This window comes from Herpailurus yagouaroundi, unplaced genomic scaffold (genome assembly GCF_014898765.1).
Source record: "Herpailurus yagouaroundi ecotype Mexico unplaced genomic scaffold, PumYag 142, whole genome shotgun sequence".
Lineage (NCBI taxonomy): Eukaryota > Metazoa > Chordata > Mammalia > Carnivora > Felidae > Herpailurus > Herpailurus yagouaroundi.
Window position 1 is genome coordinate 28,778,889 of NW_024412397.1, and position 22,825 is coordinate 28,801,713.

General features: G+C 46.1%; 1 protein-coding gene and 1 long non-coding RNA gene across 6 annotated transcripts in view; one reads left to right on the forward strand and one right to left on the reverse strand.

The window, feature by feature from the left end:
* The window catches only part of LOC121032985 (urea transporter 2-like), a 469,683-nt gene that overhangs the window by 51,079 nt on the left and 395,779 nt on the right, over nucleotides 1–22,825 (reverse strand). The gene's annotated exons all lie outside the window — the stretch shown is intronic.
* LOC121032987 (uncharacterized) overlaps nucleotides 5,416–22,825 on the forward strand; it is a 124,780-nt gene continuing 107,370 nt past the window's right edge. For 2 of the 4 annotated variants that reach the window (XR_005791634.1, XR_005791635.1), the window contains exon 1: nucleotides 5,514–6,102. This is a non-coding gene — a long non-coding RNA (uncharacterized LOC121032987). Of the gene's footprint in view, nucleotides 5,484–5,513; nucleotides 6,103–22,825 lie in introns of those variants that run through there. The other 2 variants (XR_005791636.1, XR_005791637.1) reach the window with 2 other exon arrangements.

The following is a 22,825-nucleotide window of genomic DNA, read 5'->3' on the forward strand; positions in this document are numbered from 1 at the left end:
GGTGCAGAGGAAACCACCCAAGGAAGAATGAAAAAAGTTTTATATTTTAGTACCCTTAACTGCATGTTTCCCCAGCTTTTTTTTTTTTTTTTTTTTAAGTAGGCTTCACGCTCCAGGGCAGAGCTCAATGTAGGGCTTGAACTCACAACCCTCAGATCAAGACCTGAGCTGAGGTCAAGAGCTGGACGCTTAATCGACTGAGCCGCCCAGAGACCCCTCCCCTGCTTTTTAAACAAAGGCTCCATTAAATCTGTATCTGGCCCTGAACTACCCCAGGGCTTGTTGAGGACTGGACGAATGAGGACCTGGAAGCAGTGGAAACGGCCAGTGTATGCGTGGTGCTGCTCAGTTCACTCTTGGCCATTTCCTGGCAGGACACGTGAGCTATGGTTAGGTTCCTTTCCTTTGGAGAGGGAGGGCCACAGCCATGCTCTAAGCAAGGTGGGCGGTGTCCCTCCACCCATCAAGCCCATAATAAGGCAGAGTCATGTGCCCTCTTCCTAACTCCTGACAAGCTTCTTTAAATCGGGCCAGGCACGGAGAGGCAGCTCCCTTTGCAATAGGGCTGGCAGGGGCCAGGGCTGCAGCAGGCATCACGCTGAACCCAACTGGAAGGAAGCAGGGGGATCATCATGTGGTCACATCCGCTGTGATTCAACTCATTTCCAGCATGATAATGAATTCAAGAACGAGCTTCTGAAATGAACTCTCCATCAGGAGGGAGGCGGTAATTGTGCTGGTTATTAGCGATTACTCCTGGATGGGGGTTAGGGGTGTGAGCAATAGAATTAAATGAATTTCCTTTGAAAGTTCTGCTGCGCAAAGTAAGAGATATAAATGCTACATTATGCGTTTAAAATACCTCCCGGGTTTGGTTTATAGACTTGTTTATATTTATATATTTATTTGAATGTTTATGGCCTTCTCTCTGTCATTTCACGTTGGTATCTCCATACTCATTATGGTTTTATGGCCGCTTTTTGGAAATCAGTGGCTGCACACACCAGCAAATGATTTGATGAGAGAAGGAGATCCAGAAAGGAAAACAAGTTTAATATTGTAGTTAGTGGGGTGGGGCGGGAGGGGGGAGGAAGAGCCTTCCCTTGGGGTCAGAAAGCTAAAAAATGAAGCTCGAGGTCTGCATGCTTTAGTTAGAACCTTGGGAGTTGTTGCTTAGAAGGCCGCCAGGAGATGGTCAAGTTCCACCCCTCCTTGGAGAGATTAGGAGGCCTTGTGAGGTGGAGACACTGATCAGAGATCTCATAGCTTATTGTTCGGGAGTTAGGACAGGGGCCCAGGTCTCCTGATGGCTGCTGTCGCTCCAGACCCACCCTCTTCCGTTCCTATACCCAGGGACACTTCTCTATTGGGCACAACAGGCACTGTGCCCGGAGCCCATGATAGTCTTCAGGACCACAACATTGCTTTAATTTTTCTTTAAAATCAGAAAGAAAAAACACATATAATCCGGCCTGCATTATATTCATCTCAATACCAATGTGGTCATAAAATATAATTTTTAATATTTTTTTATGGAGAAAGAGACCTATGAAAGCTGAGTGCCTAGGGTCCCCACAAGTCATAACGTGGCCCTGCCAATACCTACCACCCAAGAGGACTGTGGGAGAAATGAGGGAGGTGAGGAACAGTCCATTGAATCCTCCCCACCCCACCCCCACAGCAATGAGGTTCTGCTTCCTCCCCATCCCCACCTCTTTTAAGCCACCATATCTCAGATGTTTTTCTGTCTATCTCTCCGCAGGGAGATCATTTCAAACAGGAAAGAGGAGGCTCTGAGTATAATACCTTATGATGGGTAAAGAGTGACAGAGATAACCCATGTGGGTAAATGCACACTGAATTGCAAACCCCTGCTGAGTTCAGAAGGCACTTGAGGATGCTCTGAGTCTCAGGGTCTCCATGGTATATGTGAGCCACAAATGCTGTGTGAATGTGGGGGTGGCCTATTTAGTAAAAAAGTAAAGATATGAGATGTGTCAGGTACCTCTGCTTGGGTACATACTGATTAGCCTGCACCTCCACAAACCTGATCAGCCTGAGGTCCCCAGTCTCAGTAAGAGAGACTGTCACTCACTGCTATGGACTGAATGTGTCCCCCAAATTCATATGTTGAAACCTACACCCCAATGTGATGGTATTAAGAGGTGGAGTCTTTGGGAGGTGATTAGGTCAAGAGAGTGCAGCCCTCACGAATGGGATTAGTGCACGTGTAAAAGAGACATGTGAGGACACAGCAAAGATAGCTGTCTATGAACAAAGAACGAACACCAAATCTGGGGCGCCTTGATTTTGGACTTCCCAGGCTCCAGAACTGTGAGAAATAAATGTTTGTTGTTTATGAGCCCCCCACCCCAGTCAATGGTTTGTGTTGCAGCAGTTGGAATGGACTAAGACACCCCCACCCAAGTGCTCTAGACTCTCTCTCACACCCCACACTGCAATGTAGCAGCAATTCCTATTAGTTCCACCTCTAAATTACATCTGGAATTGGCTTTTCTCATTGCCTTCATTGCTAGTGGTGGCGCCTAAGGCATCATCATCCTTCTCCTTGTTTATGTGTCTCAGCTTCCTCCTGTGCCTGCCTCAGTCCAGCCGGAGCAACCTGAGTGGTCCTTTGAATACGTAGCGCGAGTCCCTTCCCTGCTGAAGACCTCTCCAGAGACTGCCCAGCTTGTGTAGACACAAGCTGAAGTCCTTCTGCCTTCTGCTTGGCCTCCACACCTAACTTCTGGCTACATCTCTGACATCATCTTCTCCTCTGCCTAGAGCATGTTAAATCCACCCCTGCTCCAGGATCTTTGCATGTGCCACTTCCTCTGCGTAGACCACCCTCTCCTGGTTAGTCATGGTTCCTCAGAAAGGTATTCTCCAGACACCCCTCTACTGTAGCACCCCATCCCCCACTGACTTTCCATCTCTCTTACCTGTCACTTTCCACAGCACGCTACCACCATCTGACACTCTGGCACATCCCCATTTGTTTCCTGTCCTTCCCTCCCACTGGGATGAAGCTCCTTGAAAGCAGGAACCTTGTTTTACTGTCAAATCTCTAGGCTTCTAACAAATTACATGTTCAAATAATATTTACTGAATGAACGAATCAAAGTCTGGGGCTGTAAAGTAATTTTTCCTTTAAAAATGTCTGAACATCTGTCTGTATGAGCAGGTTTCCTATTTTCACCCTAGATTTGGATCCTGAAATCTTGGTGATTCCTCTTCTGGCCTCTGCCTAGTTCTATCCCTCATCTCCTCTGAAGCACATTCTAGAAACAGCCAGGTGGCTGGTCTCCTAGCCCCTCCTCCTGTTGCCAAAGGAGGGTACTCCTAAGATGGACTTTAGCTTGTCCCTGCCCTGCTGAGGACACTTGGAAGGCTCCCTGCAGTCTTCAGGGTCAATGGCCACTCCTTAGACCAGTGTCCAGCCCTGCTTTTTGCCCTGCCTGCCTTACCCTCTTGGCTGCACTACGCTATGGTTTTTTTTTTTTTTTTTCAGTTCCTGAAATGGGCCTCAATACCTCAAGCCGTAACTTCTGTATACCATAAACTTTCATGACACTATCATTGCTCAAAACAGTTCTCAAATTGGAAGACAGAGAAGGGAGAGGGATAAAAAAAAACCACTCCCTACCCCCAATAAATTTCCAAAGGAACTACAGGCAGAGGAATAACATGAGGAGCCAAGCTAACACAAGGTGCTGAGGAAACCCTGCTGGTGTATTTTGTCCATGAACTGAGCCAGCATTTGCAGGACACACATAGTCAGCCCTATGGATGTCGGGATGGGCGCTAGTGGGGCAGAGGTGCGATGGTCAGTTTGCAGTGGGGGCAGATGATAGACAGGTAGTTCTGGTCCAGAGAGGGAGCTTCTCTCACCAGGGGAGCTAGTCCTCAGTGAGGAGGCAGAGGTGGGGAGCCAAAGACATGGGTGAAGGTCAGAGGAGAACATGGGCCTTGGCATGGAGGTGAGCAGTGTGGTCAGTTCCAGGAAACGCAGAAGCACAGAGGGGAGTGTGGGCAGATGAGAAGGTGGGCTAGACACCACTCTGAGGAAAGCATGATTCAATAGGAACCCTGTGGGTGGTTGCTGAAGGAGTCTTAGTCCCCAAAGAGATGGACCAGGTGTAGAGATTAGAAATACACTCTCCTGACAATGAGGATTTGGAGGCAGGGATAGCAGGTGGGAGGCTATTTCAGGCAGCTGCTGGAAAAGTGATGACAGGGAGAAGCCATGCAAACACTCTATCTTGGAGACCTGGTTTTGATAGGGTTGGCTGGCAGACAGCTCACAGGGCCATTCCTGGAGGACTGGGACACTGGAGAGCCATGTGAGATGGGGAGGCTTCAGTAGGAGGTGGGTGGGTCTGACAGTAGAGGAGGTGGGGGCTGAGTGGCGGGAGGACAGAGCAGTTGTGATGGGCAGTTTAGCATGTCAGTGTGGCTGGGCTATGTCCCTAGTTACTCAAGTACCGATGTAGGTGTTGGTACATAGGTATTTTGTAGATGTGATTATAGTCCATGATTGGCTGATTTTAAGTAAGAAGATGATCCTGGATGATCTGGGTGGGCCTGATTCAATCAGTTGAAATTCCTTATGAGCAGAACTGAAGCTTTTCTGAGAAAAGAAGTAATTCTGCCTGTGGACAACAGCTTCACCCCATGCCTGAGAATTCCAGCTCACCCTGTGGATTTCGGACCTGCCAAGTTAGCCTCCACAATCATATAAGCCAGTTTCTTGCAATAAATCTCTTTCTGTACTATGTATTATCTTCTACTGGTTCTGCTTTTCTGGTTGACCTCTGATAATACCACCCTTAGGAGAGAACCAAGCCCAGCCCCTTGCCTGAGGCAGGTCTCTTGGTTCCCTCCAGTAAGTCCTGCCCCAGGCTAGGGTACTTCTTCCCCTTCCTCCTTTTTCAGGAGCTGATGGAGTCGCAGAAGCAAAGAGGAGTCTGTTTAGGGAAGGGCATTATGTACCTGCCCATCCTCTGAGTGCTCACAAATACAAGCACCCATAATTTTAGGACTGGATTTTTGCCTCTCCAAACCCACCCAGCCCCATGTGCCTCACTTTAGTAGGTATCCCCTTTCTCTTGTCCTAACCTTGGGCAATTCCCTTTGGGTCTGATGCATCACAGGAGAATCCCTATGCTGGTGTCTTTCTTTCCCTTTTAATTCTGTCTCCTTGCTCCCCAGTAAGGGCTTGAAATATATCCATAGTGTTTTTTAATGACTATCCTGCTCTATCTGCATATGCCTCCATTAACCAAAGTCAATCTCAGGAGTCCTGGGGGTGAGATCAATTTTGCTCCAGATAGCCGTGCCAATTTCCACTGCTTCCAATAGTATTTCAAACCTATCAAGAGCACTTGGCAAGCCAAACATTTCCACATGGTTTACACACATTAATTAATTTAGCCTCATGCCACCATAGCAAGACAGGAGAGGGCAACTGGAGTGCACAGGTAGAATTTATGGAAGGGCTGATGGGGAGAGGTTCCCTATGAACAGGGGAAGGGGGACCTTCCGGAGCAGATGCTTTCCTCCCATCCACAATGGGTGGTTGTCTTTTTCTTGGATGGAATCTGTACTACTCAGCGGGAGAGCCTCCATGAAGCATGAGCAACACAAGTTCTGTGATCCCATTTCTGCAGTGTCTTCATGATTGTCAGGGGACAAAACCTTCTTAATGAGTATGCTTAGGGCAGCCTGCTTGGTCTGATACTGGCTCTCAAGGACGAGGTCAGGCAGACGGAACAAGGACACTGCCCACAGGCTGCAGTGTGTGGGAAGGGGGGCGGGTGGAGACCGGAGGAGAGAAGAGGCTGAAAGCTAGCTCTAGTTCTGTGCCAGGAAATGCGTGGTCTTCTTTGGTCCTAACCCCCACAGCAACCTGGCTAGGTAATTATTGCTATTTTCTTTTTACAAAAGGTGAAACTGAGTCTCTGCCTGGCTTTAAAGTCCTTGCTGTTTCATGTATACACTTCTCTCACATGGAAGGAAGAGTTCAATTGCCAAGCTGGAAAGAGGTGGTGATGCTCAGTGGAGAGTGCCTGGTTTCTAGCCCCAACCACGTGACTTCAGGTAATTCACTTAATGTCTGTGTGTCTCAGTGTAGTTAATGGTTAAATGGAAAGACAGTTGTTTTGTGCAGTGGCAAAAGTGTGGCATTTGAAATCAGACTGCCTTATATTCTAGAATCTTCTATGCCACAGCTTTTTTTTTTTTTTTTTTTTTTTTTTAAATAAAAAATCTAGGCATGCCTGGGTGGCTTAGTCAGTTAAGCATCCGGCTTTGGCTCAGGTCATGATCTCACGGTTCATGAGTTCGAACCTCACATGGGGCTCTGTGCTAGCAGTGTGGAGCCTATTTGGGATTCTCTCTCCCTCTCTCTCTGTGCCCCTTCCCTGCTTGTGCTCTCTCTCTCTCTCTTAAAATAAATAAATACACTTAAAAAATAAACATAAAAAATCTGTAATGCCTATCTTATAGGGTTATTGATGAAATGGGATATTGTATATAAAGTGCTTAGCACAGTGCTGGTGGTCATGTTGTTCAATGCAAAATAAATGTTAACTATCATTAATTCCTCATAGAGACACTGTGGAGATCATTTTTTTTCAGCTCATTTTTAATGAGCTTCTGCTTTTTGCATAACATTATGTTTGGTACTATAATAGGTATGCAAACACACTGAAAGGTTGTGAGCATACTATTATTTTCATATGAAAGGAAATAGTTTAAAAAGCTGGTTGCACAAGTAGATAAAATTGTTGAGTAGACAGTTGAATAAATAAGGTGGTCAGATTTTAAGGATTAATGCAGAAAGGTTTCACAGAAGACTGAAAGTCTGGGCAGGGTTTGGAAAGAGGAAAGGGCTATGTTTTGGAGAAAGAAGTGTTCATTTCTGGAGAGGGGATAAAATCTCACAGAACGGGGAGGAAATTGTGGGTTTGTGTGCATGCATGTGTGTGTTTGTCTGCACCTGGGTGTGTGTTTGTGCATATGTGTGTGTGTGCACATGTAGGTAAATGTGTCTCTGTGTGTGTGCATGTGTGTGTCTGTGTGCACATCTGGATATGTGTGTCTATTTGTGTGTCTGTCTGTGCCTGTGTGTGCATGTGTGTGCTTGTGCCTCTGTATGTGTGTGTACATGTACATGTGTGTGTGTGTGTGTGTGTGTGTGTGTGTATGTGCATGGCTGTGTATTTGTGTGTACATCTAGGTGTGTGTGTGTGTGTGTGTGTGTGTGTGTGTGTGTTGGGCAGTTACCTGGAAGGAGCCTGTTCTGGTGGGGTGTGACCGCTGCCCAGGGTGGAGTCAGAGTAGTGGTATGCCATGAGGTCCATGTGTGGGAGTCTCATTTTGGTAGCAAGACTTAGGCTGGAGAGTTCTTGGCTTGTTTCCTAGAGTTCTAGAATTGAACACTAGAAGACATCTGGTTCAGCTTCCAGTCTATCAGGCTAGTAATATTATCCCAATTTTTACAAGGAATGGAGGAGGTGGTGCCGAGTTGTATGGGTCTGTATCACCGACCCCGCTCCCCTTGGTCCTCCCCTCTGTCCCACCACCTTCTGTTGGCAGAGGTAACAATTGATCCAGGAGAGAGAGGAGAGGAGGGTGTCAGGGAGGAAAGAAGGAAGAGACAAGCGAAACCTTGTCCTCACGACAAAATAAAGACCAAAAAAAGCTTGGTGAGCAAGCCATGGAGTTAGTAGAAAAAACCTCAGTGCCATTTTCTGACTGGAGGAGGGCTGTTCACTCTGCTCCACCTGCTGCCATGCCCTGGTTCCCTTGAACCTTGTATCTAATGTCCAATATTCTCTGATGTGTCTTATTTTTAAAACTCACACTGTCCCAGCCAGATCCTAATACTCGGCGTCCTTGTGTTCTCCAGCCTGGTACCCTGTACTTGGCTCGTCTGTACCACAGTACTTCTCAAACCTCTCCTCTACCGGCAAATAATCCATCCAAATGCATTCACCCTTCCCTCCACCCCCTAATGCCCTGACTCTGTTCTAACCCTGCACCCATGCATGCTGAGCTCTGCTGTTCAAGGTCCTCACTTAAATCACATTTTCAAAAAGAAACAATACTGAATACTTCATTTGTTGAGAAATTTCCCCTGCAGGTGCTTTTTTGCACCGACCAATGCCTTCTCCACTGGCCAGTCAGAGTTCCAAAAGTATTTACTGAAGGAGTATAGGCGCAAGTTGGTGGGAATAGGGTGGTGTTAATGTTGCTGTGTTGACAACACAGAGCCCGATGTGGGGCTCAAACCCATGAACCGTGAGATCATGACCTGAGCTGAAATGAAGAGTCAGACATTAAATGGGCTGAGCCACCCAGGCACCCCTACTAAAAATTTAGAATTACATAGATACACATTGATGGCTTGTAAGCATTTCTAAACCTGGATCTTTAGTTGTTCCACAATACAGGTTCCAAGTGTCTCTTGGACTCTGTCAGATTGGAGAACAGATCTGGAGAGTATCTGATTTATTATCAACAGTCACTCAAAGGAATGGTCTCACTTTATGGCCCAGTTACTCTGTGCCTAGCCCTTATAAGGAAAGACACTTGTAACATTAAAGGCTAGAGAGTCTGCAGCTCAGATCCAGGGACCTGGGGGTTTGAGCCCAGCTCTGTGGGGCTGGCTATACTGGGCCACCATGCCCCTCACTAGGCCACAGTGCTTTGCGTCCTCTTGTCAGAGGGAGCCAGACCAAAGAGGCCAGGGGTCAAGTGCTGCCCCTTTCTGCTCTTAAATGCCTGTTTCTCTTGGCTGTGTGAGGTCTTCAGAGCTGGTAGGAACACAACACGGTGTGTTTTGGCTGTGAAACAGAGCCCTGGGGACTAGGCTCTGCCTTCCAGTCTCCGGGCTCAGGCAGCATGCTTGGCTACTCGGGGGAATCAGCCTCCTCCATCTGCTTCCCAAGGGGAGGGACCAGGAATGGGGCGGCCAGGTTCCTGTGAGAGCTGTGTTTGTGGTGTTCAGCCTCCACTGGAAAGTTAATGGGTTCTGTCTGATATCCTGCTATGTGGTGTTGGCAACAAGGACATCAGAATATTTAGATGTGCAGAACAGTGGCTGAATTTTTATTTATTGTATAGGCATTTGTAGACTCATAGATTGGGATAGGAAGGAGGGGAAAGATTCAAAGATTATCTAGTGCAATCCTCTCATTTTATATGTCAAACAAATGGAACTGGAAGGTGAAATGTCTGTCCAAACTCCCCAGCAAGAAGGTGGAAACTGCCACACTGGGCCAGTTCCTCTTGGTCAGCAGGATGTAAGAGAGATGTTGGTGTTGACTGTTCCTGACCCTGGGGTTACCATACACTTATTTCTGCCCCCGCCAGGGATGTATAGATACTGGACTCTCTGGTCCAAAGAGCTTTGCTCTTTGCTGCTGCAGATATCAACCCCACGGTTTCTTGTGACCCCAAAGACCTTCCCCAGGTCTCCCAATGCCTGAGACTTGAAGCTTGGAAATCTAGTGGCTCTACTGATGGTGGGCGGAGGAGGGCTAGCCCCATCACAGCTGTGAAATTGATGAGCCATCTTTGACCCTCTGGCTGCCTTCTTATGGGTGCCTCTTTTGGTGGAGGAAAGCACTCAGGTAAATAGCCTAGAGCCTTGTCACTCAGGGTGTGCTCCTTGGACCACTGCAGTACCTGCAAGCTTGTTAGAAATGTGGAATCTTAGGCTCCTTCACAGACCTACTAAATGAGAATCTGCATTTTGACGAGATGGCTAGGCAATTTGTATGTCCATTTTAGTTTGAGAAGCCTTGGCTTAGAGTATTAGTGACTTAATGCCACCCACACTCAGGGGCTATTTATATTTCAAAAGGGTAAAGAGAAAGCCTGAGCTGTTTATTTCAAAAAGTATATTTCCAATGGGAGTAAGAAGGAGAGTTAAGACCTTCTCCTCTGACATTGATATTTATGTCAGAGTGTCTGTGTGTTTGGGTGTGGGGTTGGGAGGGTGGCAGGCAGTTTGAGAGCTCAGGCTCTAGAACCTGATTGTTGAGATTCAGTTACTGGCTCAGTCGCTTATGTCCATTATGTGATTTTAGTTGGCTACAAGACTTTGGGAAATTTGTCTCAATTTTCTCATCTGCAAAATGGGGATAATGGTGCCACTATATCATAAGGTTGTTGTTATGATGGAATGATTTAACTCATGCCAAGCTTTCGGGACAGCACCTTAGCATACTGTAAGCCCTCAATCAAAGTCAGCTTTTATTCTGATCTCTTTCTACAAATGACCCTGGGCAAGAGATGCAGCTGCTTGTACCATGTGACGTTCCTATTTCAGGGACCACTACATGGATGACAGGTGAGTCACGATGTTCTGTGTGCCCTTCCATTCCAAGAGTCCGGACTTTGGATCCCTAGGGTGCCAAGACGTTTGGGGAAGAAGGGCCCCACTTGGCTTCCTGCAAGGTGAACTCTGCATGTACATGTGAGCTCCTGAAATTGCCATGTCCTGTGGAGGTTTCCAGAAAACAAAACCAATTCACCTCCAGGGAGCCCTCACCCTGATCTGTTTGAAAATAAACATGCAACAGTTTTATGATGTGAATTATAGTCCAATAGGAAATGAACTTAGAGTGTCCAACTTCTTTAGGATAGACTGTTTCATAGCTGGGGTTGGGGGGTAGTCTAGGCCTATGAGTTCATGCAAAAAAAACCATGTCGTCAGCAGCTCTGATCTGGGGCAGGCAGTGAAGGTGTCTGAGGTGTGCTTCGGTAGAAAGAACTACACTGGGATTGAGGAGCTGTGGGTTTTCTTTCAATTTGCTGGACCTTGCGGGGAGTCACTCTCTTCCCTCCTGCTGCCCTTGGCCCCTCAGCTATGAAAAAAGGGGTGGAGTCTAAATATCCACCAGGGATTGCTGGAGTCTCCTGTGCTCTGAAACAATCATCCCAGCAGAGAAACTGTCACAACAGCCGGCACTTGAGACAGCTCAGCAACTTGAGAGGGAGAGGGATCATGGTGACCACCCGCTTTCCTGGGAAGAGTCAGACCTTGAGAAAGCCTTGTGCTGCTGGGGTCTGAGGGAGCGCTCATACCCAGACACAGAAATCTGCAACCTCTTCAGAATTCCTGGCGCTTCTCTGTTTCCCTCAATAGGGCCTCCTGTCTCCCAACCCTGCCCCAGCCTCGCCACTTCCCCCTTCTTCGGCAAGTTAACCAAATTCTCTCTTCATGGACAGTTCAATGGAAAGTTAGTCTGAAACGACAGTATATCATATTTCACGAATTTAATAGGGTTTTCATGATTTTACAAAGTGCCTCCACCAGACACTCACAGCTGGAGGCGGCTCAGCAGGAGGCTGAAGCCCTGCATCTGGGTTTTTCAACTCTTGCCAAAATCCATTGAATTTGATCCGGAATGACTATGAATCTTTGGAATGTACAGTCCCTTTTCTCTTGCCTTATCCAAATAAAAGAAGGGGAGGGGGGAGGGTGGTGTGGGGAAATGTCCTATGAGAATTCCATATGGAAACACTAAACGTGCATTATGAAGGATTTCCTATAAACAAAATCACAGTCAGAGATGTTGGACCCTCACCATGTCGAAAACAAAGGGCTCTTGTGTGTGTGTTTGTGTGTGCTTTAAAACATATACATGCATTCATTCGGGGTATCCTGGCAGCCCCCTTCCTCTCTCTAGCTGACTCTCTCCCTTTCTGTCTTCCCCACCCCCCAAACTAGCCCCAAACTCCTAACAAGAACAAACTTTAATCGTTCTGCGCAGTAAATCCCCTACAAATAAATATCCAGGGCAACTTCAAACGCGCTAAATTGGAAGCACATGGGAAGAGCTGCACAGTTCTGGCCGAGGCCGCTGAGTTGTAATTTAATGTTATGATCTGCCATAAATGTGTGCCATAATGAGCCGAGTTTGGGTTTCCCTTCTGTGTATCAGAAAACTGCAGGTTTAAGTTTTTTCACATTCCTTTTTCTCTTTTGCTTTGCTTTTGTTCCCATCAAACTTCACATTTAACACCCCCACAACTCCCACCTGAACGAAAAGGACAACCACAATCTAAACAAACCTTCTTCTTCCTTTAACCTCTCCCCGCAGCTCCTATGCTTCAAACCATGCATGACTGTCCTGTCTTTCCCTCTGCTGTAAAAGAATTATGGTTTAGGGTTTATAGGGTTTAAAAAAAATGTGTTCTATCACCAGAATGGGAGAAATGAGGCTAAACCACCTCTGGGCCCTCTAATGGTTTTATCATAGAATTATAGCTGGAATGGGCTGGCAGGAACTTGGAGAGGTCATGAATTCCATCTCCCTGCCTCCACACTGCTTTATCTGTAGCACTGAGGTCGATGGGTACCCACCTTCTCCTTAGACATCACCCAGAGAGGTGTTCCTCTAACATTCTCTGGCACGTGAACCCCACCTCCAACCTTACAAGATGGAAAGGCTTTCACAAGTCCTATGGAAGTCACATGATTTAAGGCCATTTCTCCTTATTCCATCCTGGGGGATGGCAGACTTTTAGATGTCAGACTTTAGGATGACTTTATTGGAGAGAACACTTCCAGTCAAGTAGGTGGGAGAAAGTCTGGTTTCAAAAGGAAGGAATCCAATGCCAAGTTCCCTGTGTACAGAGTTGCTGAATGCCAGGCTTAAAAGGGACTTCAGAGGCCATCCAGTTCAACTGCCCCTGTGAGTTGGGGACCCCTGAACAGTGCCTCTGACTGGCTGACTTCCAGCTTGGACCCAGGTCCTTCCAGGAGCCCACCATCTCCCCAGTCTATTCTCTCTTTTTTCAGAGAGCCCCAGTGATCAGAAAGCTGTCTCTCCTCCTGAGCCCAGATCTACATTCCATTTCTCACTTTTGGGGGTCCTCATTCTGTTCTCAGGAGCTACATGGAAGAACTGGAATTCTTCTGAATGACAGTCATGATTTATTATCATATATCATTGTAATATTTATGTGCTATCATTATTATGTTCCTATCATAGCATTATATCCATATATCATTGTCATATTCATCCCAAATTTCCCCCTTCCATGGATTAAAAAAACCCAGCTTTTCATTCACCCCCCTCATTTCAATATATGGTCTAGACCACTCAGCAGAATCTTAGTTTTGCTTGTTCTACCTACAAAATGAAGACAATTTTGCCATTAATTCCTACTGTCTAGAATGGCTGCAAAGATTGGAGTGAAGTGCAGTTTTATCCCTTCAGCGTTTTTTCTTCAGCACTGACACCAGCATTGGTTGGTGAGGGTGGGGAGCCTCTGGTGGCCTCTCATCTTCACTATCTGCACCTGCCTTTTCAAGCTGTGTGGGCCCTGGGCCACCCACTTCACTTGTCTGGGGGTTGGTTTCTTCCTCTGGGAAATCAGAGCTGGATTAAACAACTTCAAAGATCCCTTCTAGTCCAATAGACTCACAAAGATGAGTGCTCATGCCAACTGGAGCCAAAGACCTGGAAGCTTCTGTATCTCAGATCCTACTGTCCTCTGCTCATCTATCAACTGGTGCCAGCAGTGCACTAGACCAAGGAAAAGAAGATGTGGCTCTTGCCTGCTGGGGACCTACCTCCTGACTCATGAGACAAGACATACACAGAGGACAGAATCAGAGGATGCATAACCATGTGCCCCAAAGGGTATCCTGGAAGAAGGTTCTCATTCCTAGCATTGACACACTGGGTGTGTGGCAGTATGTGGCAAGCGAAGCATTATCAGTAACAGTTACGGTACTGAGTTTGTGAGTGCAGAACTAAAAAGATAAAACAGAATGGAGCTGTTTTCCTATAAGGTCATTCCCACCCATGCACATTCTATTATAGGTTCTTAAAAATGGTAGATAAAGGGGCAAAGTGATAGCTGGCATTTTATCTCCCTCCAAATCCCTGCATGCCCATCCTTCCTTGGGAGCCCCATTCAGCTTGCAGGTGGAAGTAGCCAAAGGCTGCAAACACCTGACACACATGACTAGATTGAAGGATGGAAGACAGAATCTGTGAGCTCTAACGGAAGACCAGGGCCTCAAATGGTGCAGTCCACTGGGGCATGGGGGAGGGCAAACCAGTCAGGGCCTGGTTGGAGCCCCCATTGAGCATCACCTGGACTGTTGCAACGGCTGCCATTCTGCCTCCACTCTTATTCGTTTACAGAGTATTCTCCACCCAGCAGCCAGAAGGATAGTTTAAAAACAAGTTAGATCAAGTTGCTTCTCGGCTCTGGATCTTTCAATCCTTTCCCATCAGACTGGGAATACAATCCCCATCTACCAAGGCCTCCACAGTTAATGAGACTTAGCTTCTAGCTATCTCCACTACCTGACTTTCCACCCCTTCTCCTTTCACGCTCTGCTTCTTAGCCACACTACCATTCTCTATGTTCCTTGGACAAGCCAGGGACACTCTTGCCTCAGGGCTTTTGTACTGGTTGGTCCCAGATATGTGACTCATTCCCTTATACTGAGGCTGTCTCGGTGCCTAGAGCAGCACTCCCTGCCATTCTCTCCTCTAGCCTACTTCACTTTTTCATAGTATTTATTACCACCTGATAGTATATTATATATATTTATTAGCATATTTGTTTATTACTTGTCTCTGTCGTAGGTGAACAGGGAACTATGTCTTATCTACCTCCATATTTCCAACATGCTCAATAAATACATGTTGAATGAATAACTGAGTGAATGAATAAAGCCTTCCCTTTCCCAGTGAGAGATGTTGTCAGAGGGAGAGCCTTGAACCTGCTTCAAGTGTGAGATAGGGTGTCACTGGTTCCTGCTCAGGATGAGGCAGTCCAGCGACTCACATTCACAAGGAGCCACCCATATATTGGATGGGTCATCAGAGCACCTCCTGAAAATGGCTCGAGAGGAGGGAGAAAGGACAGGAAGGGCCTGGGGGCATCTCCAGTGGGGTGGGAGTGGGTCAGGACTGGAGCAGGCACCAGGAATGGGAGGCTGGGGCTCACCAGATGGAGCAGAGCACCTTGGCTATTTCACTTTTATTCCCTGAACTCAGTGCTACAGGTGAACTAAACTGGCTGTACCTTTAAAGGGGAAAAAGGTAATTTGAGTATTCCTGTGAACAGAAGTTTTCTAGAATCTTGGTTATTAATCTTTTTGTTTCAAATATTATAGGAAGTTGTAATTTTACTTTTTTTTTATTAAAAAAATTTTTTTTAACATTTATTTATTTTTGAGACAGAGAGAGAGCATGAATGGGGGAGGGTCAGAGAGAGAGGGAGACACAGAATCTGAAACAGGCTCCAGGCTCTGAGCAGTCAGCACAGAGCCCGACGCGGGGCTCGAACCCACGGAAAGTGAGATCGTTACCTGAGCCGAAGTCAGATGCCCAACCGACTGAGCCACCCAGGCGCCCCAGGAAGTTGTAATTTTAGAATGTCAGAGCTGTAATGGTGTCCATTCATTCATTCATTTAACCAATATTTGTTGATTACCTGCTATGTACTGTTTTAGGCATGGGAAATATATCTGGTTATGAAAACAGACACAAATCCCTTCTCTTTATGGAGCTTATATTCTAGAGAAGGGAGATAAAGATCATATACATAAATACAATTATGCTAGGAGGTGATAATTACTATGAAGGAAATAAAATAGGGGAGGGGGTTTCAACTTAAACAGGGACATCACCGAAAGGTGTCAGGTTGGGGACATGGGGACCGTAAGAAGGTCAGAGTGGCTGAAGGCTAGAGAAAGGGGAAGAGGGGGAGGAGATGGTGCCAGAGAGGTGGGGTGGGGGCAGTCTGACCCTGGGGGGAGGTAGGAAGCCATGGAGTTTGCTAATACAGGATGGCATGATCTAATTTACGCTGGTCGCTTAGATGGGCCCTTTCATTCTAGTGATAAGGAAAAGGCTTTATGCTTTGCACAGCTTATTTCTGACAGATCCAAGAAAAGAATCCAGGTTTTCCAGTTTCCAGTCTTTGCATCTCTCACTAAGGTCTGCTGCTTTTAACCTCGATATCCCAGCATTTAACATTTTTCCAGAGCATTTTCATAAATATTGTTTTGTTCGATCAGAAACCTGCTGCCTCTCAATGTCAGATTACAGAAGGATAAAGCAAACTACAGAGATTATGGGGTTTTCTGAAAGTCCCACAGAGCTGAGCTGGAACCCATGACTTCTGATGCCCAGGCCACTGCTTTGGGAGTTGCAGACTCTCCTTTCCAAAATGAAGGCCTTGTATTCTCCTCCCTGAGGCTCCTATGTGGCAGCTTACCTCCTCCACTAGTCAACAGGTGCATTTTTAAAAAAATTTTTAATTGTTTATTTTTGAGAGAGAGAGAGAGAGGGAGAGAGAGACAGAGCACGAGTGGGGGAGGGGCAGAAAGAGAGGGTGACATAGAATCTGAAGCAGGTTCCAGGCTCTGAGTACAGAGCCCAACATGGAGCTCGAACCCACAAGCCCTGAAATCATGACCTGAGCCGAAGTCGGATGCTCAACCAACTGAGCCACTCAGGTGCCTCTCAACAGGTGCATTTCTGTCCACTTCCCATTCACATTTAACTTCTGAAAAGTTCAGCCTCATTATCTGTGTACCCACAGTCTCTAGCAATCATGTGATGGGAGGAAAAGTCCTAGGGGTTGTGGGGGGGGGGGGGACAGGCAATTTCTGATGCTAAATTGGCATGTGGAGCAGAGGGAAAAGTACATTTGGGTGTTCACTGGCTGCCTTCAATCTTACACTTTGAAAGCTGGAAAGAAGGTGTAGTAATTAATAAGTGCTCAGGATCCTAATGGAGCAGCCATATGGGTCAGAGGGACATGATGTCCTGCTGAAGTGCAACAGATTCTTCTCTTAATCTAGCCCATGGGACAAGCACTGTTTCTGCCTAAAGTTTTAAAAAGCAACAGCATTTAAAAAATCACTGACAGGGGCGCCTGGGTGGCGCAGTCGGTTAAGCGTCCGACTTCAGCCAGGTCACGATCTTGCGGTCCGTGAGTTCGAGCCCCGCGTCGGGCTCTGGGCTGATGGCTCAGAGCCTGGAGCCTGTTTCTGATTCTGTGTCTCCCTCTCTCTCTGCCCCTCCCCCGTTCATGCTCTGTCTCTCTCTGTCCCAAAAAAATAAATAAACGTTTAAAAAAAAAAATCACTGACAGTATCCTAAAAATGACAGCTGTCCATGTCACTCTGTCTCTGTGTGGCTCTGACTCCGATTCTAGACTTGTGCTGTCTGTCCCATACTGGCAGCCACTAGCCACATGCAGCTAGTCCCAGAGGAGATGCCCTACTTGTAAAATACACACTGGCATTTCAAAGATTAAATATGAAACCAACAATATAAAACAGCTCATTAGTAATCTTTTGTAAGGATTCGATGTTAAAGGAAAATTCTGGGTATACTGAGTTAAAGCATTAAGATTAATTTTGGCTGTTTCTTCTTACAATTTTAGTTGGATTACTAGAAAACTTAAAATTACATATGTGGCTTGCTTTCAGTGGTGGGCTAGAACCATATCGCTCATGAGAGCCAATTGTGTACTGACTCTGTGTCTAGTGAGTTCACGTTAGTAGCTTACAATCAGTCATGGAGGGGGTTTTTACATCATGGAAACTGGAAAGTATTGCAAATTATGGCTTTTTTTTTTTTTTGAGAGCTGGTTTATCAACATGCCACTCCTCATATTATATTTCTCAGTTCTATTCTAGATGTTTTGTTTTCCTAAGATTTATTTTCTGGGTGTGCAGGTTGAATATGGGAGTTTGTGTGCTTTCTTATCTCTTTTCCCTAGTGCCTGTATTATTTCATTCATCCACAAACACTGAATAAGTACTATGTATAAAGTACTGGCTTAGACCACAGAGATTTACAATGAATAAATCACATTCCGGCTCTTGGAGCACTCAGGATCTGGTGGGAGGGGCAGCAGTGATAGAAGTTGGAGCAAACCACCATGGCAGTGGTGCAGGTAGGACCCAGTGAATAGGGCAGTCTGCAGTGCTTGCACAGGGGTGAGAAGCAAGAAAGGCTTGAGAGAGGAAGGACTATTCGAGTTGGGTCTCTAAGGATAAATAGGAGTTTGTCAGGAGAGATTCTGGGAAAGATCATTCCAGGTGGGATGGAGTTGGCACCTCATGGGGGACAGGAAAGAGGAGCAATGTTAGATGGGACCGGAATATGATTTTGGAACACAAGGGAGGCTTTGTATTACATGCTAACAAGCCTCACACATATTTTCTCTTTTCCTCCGATTCCCCAATATCTCTTTCCAGCAATGGAGAATTGGAATGGAAAGCATTTCATTTTTCAAGCCTCATCTCCCAGGGGCCAGAGATTCCATGAAAGAGACAAGGCACTGGTGGGTGGTGAGGAGATCAGACTGGCACTCCCACCCCCAAGGACCAGGAGTGAGGTAGATTCAGAGACTCCATGTGTGGAGACCAGAAGTCTCTGTTTAGTCATCTGAAATGTACCTAAGGATGTGGGTGGCTTCAGAATTTCCAGGGATGTATGCATTGGAGATGCAGAGTGGAGACGAAATAAAATCTCTGCTTGTTGGTGCCAGTGGCAGGGTGGAGGTGGCATAGGGAATAGCAAAGGGTGTAGAAAGAGCACATGGCCAGCATCTTGCTATGTATGTGACATGGGAAAATCATCTCCTCTCTGGACCTCAGTTCCTCATGTCTAAGAAGAGAAAGTCATACTAAACCTTGTGAATTTTAATGTTTATTATATTTGTTGATTACTTTATCTTTTCTCTTAAATTTTAAACACGTGACTAGAGCATTTTCTATTTCTTATAAAATCAAGGCTAAATGAATTTATTTTGTACTGATGTGGCTTTGGTCAGTATCACAAATGGTTAGTAGTACATAATGGAAAATAAAAACCTTTGGGAGCTAAGCCTGGGTGGCTTAGTTGGTTGAGCGTCCAACTTCGACTCTGTCATGATCTCATGGTTTGTGGATTTGAACCCCACATTGGGCTCTGTGCTGACAGCTCAGATCCTGGAACCTGCTTCAGATTCTGTGTCTCCCCCTCTCTCTGCTCCTCCCTCTCTTGTGCTCTGTCTCTGTCTGTATCTCAAAAAATAAATGTTCAAATAAATGTTCAAAAAAACCCCCCAAATCGTTTTCATCTCTACTTTATACCTCTGTTCTGCTATGACTGGCAATACTAAGACCTAACGTGTAGAATTTCTAACCCTGGAGCAAAGGGATTTGCACATTTTCCTGGCATCTCTGGCCCTATATCATTTCTTTCTAATTAGTCTTAGTCCATTCTGAGATCAGCAATTGTCTTATTTGGTGCCAGAGGTAGAGACTAGGTTGCCGGGCCCATGGTTGCCCATGGTAAGCCCTTCCTTTCATCATCTCCCCATGGCCAGGGGTTCTTCCTGCTTCCCAAATTGGTGGGTCAAGAGCACAAGTTTTCTGAACTGGATGGTATCTTGCATATTGTACTGGACTGTTTACCTTTTCATCTAGAGCTCCCTCTTTGGTTTACTCTGCCCACCTATCAGAAAGTGCTTTTAAATGACATCTTTTGTCTTGCTTTTTTCCCCTCTTATGCCCTAGAGCCATCAGTGGCTTCTTGGGGCAGACAGCACATACTTCCCCTGGGTGAGTGAGGCTTCAGCTTTGCTTCTGCAGCTTCACTACTCCCTTGATATCATCCTATGAGCTGTCCCCCAACACCCTTCCTTTTCCTCACCCTGATGAATTTGGTCACCACAGATCCAGAGACACCTCCAGTTTCCTTTCTGCCACCTCAGTTTTTTAAGACCCTGAAAGTTCTCATTTCTTCGTTTCCCTTAGTCTCCAGCCTGCACACCCCTAAGCATCTACAAATGCTTGCTGTGGGTCCTCTTTTGGTCCCTCCTGTCTGTACGTTGTCTTCCAAAACAGGCAGTAAGTCTGGGAGTGCAGGGATCCCATAGGTGGAGGAGCAGGGTGAGACTGCTGCCCGCCCAAGAAAGGACTGTGAGACAATGGGCACAATATTTCACCTCTTTGGCAATCTCAAGTGCTTTGTCTATAAGATGGGAATAATATCGCCTGTCCTCCTTCATTCTTGGAGTTGGACATCTAGTGGGAGAATCTGACATGTGTACATTCACTAAATGATGAACTGCATGGTGGCAGATTCCTATTACTCACAGCACTGGGATCACACTTCCTCCTCTCAATGCCTGCCATTTAAGGGAGTTCTGAAGGTTATTCTGACTCCAACACTGAATCTAGAATTTCAGCTGGGAAATGTGGTATTAACAGAGGGGCAACTGGATTTGTTAACTTTCAAGTCTAAGGCTTCTGAGTTGTAAGGGATGAGGAAGGGGCTCATTAGTCTTTATGATAAGTTGTATAGCCTCTATTATGGAAGCTGTGCTGGTTTTAAAACATGCTCACAAATTCTTTGCTACCCTTCCATCAAAAGGTGGAGTCAAATTCTCCTCCTCTTAATTATGGGATGCCTTAATGACTTGCTTCTTACAAATAGAAAGTGACAAATGATACTGCAAGACTTTTCAGTTAGCTCATAAAAGGCAATGATAATGTCTACCTTGGACATGTGCTTTTGGAGCCCTGAGCTACCATGTGTACTAACCATACTTTTCATTTTCTATATTTTGATGCTTTGACGTCTGAAACTTTGCTGACTCTGGAGGGACTGCCCTCCTTAGGATTAGTGAATTCCTAGAGATGGCTAACAACTCACCTGGGAGTGCATCTTTCATTTGTAAACTAACCAATAAAGGGCCCATACCCCTAATTGCCTCCTTTATCAGGCTCTCACATTGTGGGCCACTATCCACCCACTCTCATCAACCTAGGCCAGGTACCAGACAACTAGGGGACAGATCCTATGCTCCAGAGCCTACTGAAATTAGTCAAATTAGTCGATCCTAAGGCTGCATACTTTGCCTCATCTGTTCTTTCCCACAGAGATACAATATAGGCTTGTACCTACATTCCACCCCTCTCCCACCCCTAGTACTTCTCCATGTGGTTCCCCATAGCAAGGCATGCCCCTTCTTCTTAAGATCTGTCAGTATAACAAACTACCTTTTATTTTTTTTTTAATTTTTTTTTTCAACGTTTATTTATTTTTGGGACAGAGAGAGACAGAGCATGAACAGGGGAGGGGCAGAGAGAGAGGGAGACACAGAATCGGAAACAGGCTCCAGGCTCTGAGCCATCAGCCCAGAGCCTGACGCGGGGCTCGAACTCACGGACCGCGAGATCGTGACCTGGCTGAAGTCGGACGCTTAACCGACTGCGCCACCCAGGCGCCCCCAAACTACCTTTTAAATGGCAAGTGTCTCTTGATCCACTGGCCTCACCATACTAAATAATAATACAACCTATGTTTTGAAACACCATGTAAGAAGTCTGAGTACCTTGAAGCCACCACGCTGGAGGGACAATGTGGAGAGATGACATAGAGAGGAAGGAATGCCTGAGGAGCCCCAGCTGTTGTAGCCTTCCCAGCCCAGATGCCGAATATAGAAGGGAGCCTTCAAGAAGACCCCTGCTCCAGCCAACTTCTGACTGCAACCTCATGGAAGATCCCAATCAAGAACTATCAGCCACTCCAGAACTATGAGAGATTATCATATTAAATGACTATTGTTTCATAACACAGTTTGGATGGTTTGTTAGAGAAACACAGGTATCTGAAATAGAAGGGGTGATCAAAAAGAATGGTTCTCCTGATTACATTCATATTCCCTTTGACAGCCAAATTCCTGCTCATGCCTTTTTAGTACCATTTAATTCCTGAAATTTGAAATTCCTCCAGTTCTAGCAAGATGCCACAGACTTCCCCCGCCCCTCCCCCCATCACCCCACAGTACCAGTAATAGCCCGCTTGTATCGCTTTATGCAGTGCCTCAAAGAAAACATCTAAAACAATTTAGAAATAATTCTAGGGGCAATAGGATGAAATTTGGAGCTCAGCATGGTCAATCAGAAAAAAGAAAAAAAAAAAAGAGAAGGTGGTGGGGCGGGGGGAGAAAACAAGACAAAGTAGGCTTTCAAAGAAAATTGAGGATCTGGAGAGCCTTCAACTATTTTGATTTATATTTAAACATTTCTTGAGATTGAAGTCTTGATTAGCCCAGTCCTCTCAAGTTCTGCCTTAGCCCTGATTTATGGGAAAGCCAGGCCTGAGCAAAATGAAAGCAAAATGAGGTATTCTTTAAAATTACCTTGGAGCACTTGAAGGAGGGCACAAGTGCTAACGTGGAGATTAAAAGGGAAGTGATGAGATGAGTTTCTGAAACCCAAGATCTGTAGATGCCTGGCAGTGTAGGGAGGGGAGCCTATGAAAGATGGGCTACAATCTCAGCATGTGAGACCCCTACAGGATGCTTTGTTTGGTTTGGCTCGCCATAGACTGAGCTCTCCATCAAAGGGTGGATCTGAGAGTCCAGGCTGGCATTTTGATTCAGTGACTCTTCCATCACCAGCTGGAAGTGAGAAGCTTCTAATATGGAGAGAATGGTAGGGGTATGGAGGGAGGGGACTGGCTCACAGTGGGTTGTGACAGTAGAATCCTAGCTTACCATGGCTCAGGGGCTGAATCACTGTTAGACCAGGAGACGTGAGCCCCTGATCCATCTCTCTACTCTTGAGTGTCTTCCAGCCATGCTTTCCACATGGGCAGGAAAGCCGTGCGAGTAAGAAGATGTGCTCACCTGGAGTGTGTCCTCTTCTAGATTCTACCATTAGTTCCTGGGATCTGTAATTCCCTGACATAATGGCTCCAAGCTCACTTCTAGGGGCTGCATGAACCTCCTCCTTGGTCCATTCTTCTGAGGACAGACTATATCC